Raw genomic sequence first — 3,362 nt, 5'->3', positions numbered from 1 at the left:
TCAGACCCTCCCAGACCCTGGGATTACTGGGCACTCAGACCCTCCCAGACCCTGAGATTACTGGGCACTCAGACCATACCAGACCCTGAGATTACTGGGCACTTAGACCTCCCCAGACCCTGAGATTACTGGGCACTTAGACCTCCCCAGACCCTGAGATTACTGGGCACTTAGACCTCCCCAGACCCTGAGATTACTGGGCACTTAGACCTCCCCAGACCCTGAGATTACTGGGCACTTAGACCTCCCCAGACCCTGAGATTACTGGGCACTTAGACCTCCCCAGACCCTGAGATTACTGGGCACTCAGACCATACCAGACCCTGAGATTACTGGGCACTTAGACCTCCCCAGACCCTGAGATTCCTGGGCACTCAGACCATGCCAGACCCTGAGATTACTGGGCACTTAGACCTCCCCAGACCCTGAGATTACTGGGCACTCAGACCCTCCCAGACCCTGGGATTACTGGGTACTCAGACCTCCCCAGACCCTGGGATTACTGGGCACTCAGACCCTCCCAGACCCTGAGATTACTGGGCAATCAGACCCTCCCAGACCCTGGGATTACTGGGCACTCAGACCCTACCAGACCCTGAGATTACTGGGCACTTAGACCTCCCCAGACCCTGGGATTACTGGGCCCTCAGACCCTCCCAGACCCTGAGATTACTGGGCACTCAGACCCTCACAGACCCTGACCGTCCCTGACCCCGTGATTATTGGATTGTCCCATGAGGAGAGATTGTGGAGACTGGGTCATTATTCTCTTGTGTTTGAAAGAATGAGGAGATCTCCATGAAACCCCCACTTTCTCACATTGATTGATGGGGCAGGTGTGGATCCAATGTTACTCCCGTTGGGATTTACAACCAGGGAGTTCCGTCCCAGGATTCCGGGGCAGCTCTTTTCAATCTGAGATGCGGAGGAATTTCTTCATCCAGGGAGAGAGGGTGATGAATCCTTGGAATTCTGGTTCCCAGAGGCTGTGGAAGCTCAATCTTTGAGGACGTTTTCCAACCAATTGACAGGATGTGGGCATCACTGGTAATGCCAGCATTTATTGGCCATTGAGCAGTTAGGAGGTAATTACAAGAGTGTGGGCCTGGAGTTACATGTAAACTACATGGGGGTAGGATGACAGCTCCTTTCCCAAAGGGGCTGAGGGAACCAGCTGGGGTATTATCACAATGGTTACAGCCAGACTCACCCTCAACTCCAGGTTGGACTGAAATCGCTCCAGGTTCGGAGTGGAGTTCAATCTCCCATTCCTTTGATGGAATACTAGCCCACTGACTTCTCCATTAGGCTGTTGCCTTCCCTCAGATCAATCTTGTAAACAGTTGTGGTCCCAGCACCAATCCCACTGGTCACCAACCTGAAAAAGAAGCCTTCATTCCCACTCCGTGTTTCCTGACCATTGTCTGGTCGCACCAATATTCTCCCACCAACACCTTCTGAAAGTCTAACATATTGACTGGTTCCATTGTGAACCACTAACAGTCCCCATTCACAGTGATTCACACTCCCAGCCTGATCGTTATTCACTCCTTTGTCTGTCCAACTGCATTGCACTCCCTTTGGGATCTATCCCATTCATCGTTTACTCCTCACCCCCTCCACACTGCCCTATCTTCTGCACATAAACTGACATTTTCCTCGCTACCATCACTTCTGAAGAAGGGTCACCAGACCTGAAACATTAACTGATTTCTCTTCAAAGATGTTGCCAGCAATTTCTGTTTTTGTTATCTCGAACACATTTCCTTTTATGAAGCCACTCTGAGTCTGTGTGGTTAGATTATGATTTTCTGAATTATCTGCTGTTACTTCCTTAATAACTGAAGCCAAGACGTTCCTCACAAAGACTGAGGCTGATTGGCTCATTGTTACTCGCTTTTTATCTCCCTCCCATTTTGTATCGGGCTGTCCCATTGGCTGTTTTCCTGTTCAAGGATTATTTCAAACTGATAACCAATGGACCCACTGTCTCTCTGCAGCTCCCTGTTTTAGGATGAAGTCAGGGCCTGGGGCACTCTCTACCTTTCGCCCCATTAGTTTGTCTCATGGTGATGGTAGTTAATTCCTCCCTCCCCCAACCCCCCCATATTCTTTCATCTCAATGGGATGTTTAAAGTGTCCATCACCATGAAGACTGATGCAAAATCTCTGTTTAACTCCTCTTCCATTTCCTTTTTCCCCAAATCCGTTTCCCCAGATTCATTTTCTAAGGGGCCTGTGTGAACTTTGACCTCTCTCTTTCTTTTTATACATTTAAAGAAGCTCATCCTCCTGTCCCTGACCACTGACCCTGTTCGAGGTTGTTAATCTGAGGGGTGTGGCTGCTTTCTGAAGCAGTTCACTCTCATGTAAATCTCCCCCCCTCCCTGATGATCTGGGCTCATCAAACTGTGAGCCAGAGTTCCTCAAACAGCCAACACCAGTGACCAGTGTGCTCCCCATGAGCCACAGGAAGGTCCTCCAGCTCCCACCTCATGCAGTTCCAATCCCGCACCGAGCTCTGCCTCTCTGTGTTAATGTCTTTGTTCTGAATTTGTTTCATTTTAAGCATTTCCTCTTGTTTATTTTTAGTTTGTAATTGGTCAATAGTTCCGCTATTTACTCTCTGTCTGAAAGTGACTGATAATAGAGTGAAATTGTGACGGGTTTTCTCGCTGATGCTGATGTTGTGGGATTTGGAACTATCTCATTAAAGCTAACCACTGGATAACTTCCAACAGGCTCACAGTGTTCCGTGAATTCAGGGGTTTGGGAATAATTGCATCGTCTGGAGTGATTGAGGACGGGAATGAGGAATCTGTGTCGATGAAAGCATTTGTGGAGAAAGCTATTCCCAGATCCCAATCACCTGACCCAATGAGATTCGGCAATAAAACGCCGGGGGGAGAGTTGAGGATGTGGGTGGGGATTGGGAGGGGGGTGGGGGGAAAGCATCCTTATTCATGTTGTGAGTGAAGCTCAGAATGGATCAGATTGGCACCTCAACAAGGAAGGGATCGGTGGGGAGGAGGAACGTGGGTGGGTGGTATTGGGGGTGGGTGGGTGAGGGGCTAGGCTTGGTGGGGGATGGAGGGATTGTTGGTGACAGGCTCCAAACCTTCATTCTCCTCCATTCTGTGAAAGGCAGCTCCTGGGGAGGGGGGCTCTGTGACCGAGTCAGTCTGACAGGTAAGGTCAAGGCAGATTCCCCCCATAGCCACCCGTCCCCCATCCTGCCCCCAGGATTTCTCACAGAGTTGGGTCACTCCCCATCGCCTGGGGCAGAAGGAGCGATTCTGCTCCCTCAAGGGACAGACATCCAGCCGGATACCCCCTTCCTTTTGAAAGTTGTGTTCAAACCC

The sequence above is a fragment of the Chiloscyllium plagiosum genome, unplaced genomic scaffold (genome assembly GCF_004010195.1).
Source record: "Chiloscyllium plagiosum isolate BGI_BamShark_2017 unplaced genomic scaffold, ASM401019v2 scaf_2617, whole genome shotgun sequence".
In the NCBI taxonomy this organism is placed as follows: Eukaryota; Metazoa; Chordata; class Chondrichthyes; order Orectolobiformes; family Hemiscylliidae; genus Chiloscyllium; species Chiloscyllium plagiosum.
The sequence above is the reverse complement of the archived record's forward strand: the minus strand, read 5'-3'. Positions refer to the sequence as shown.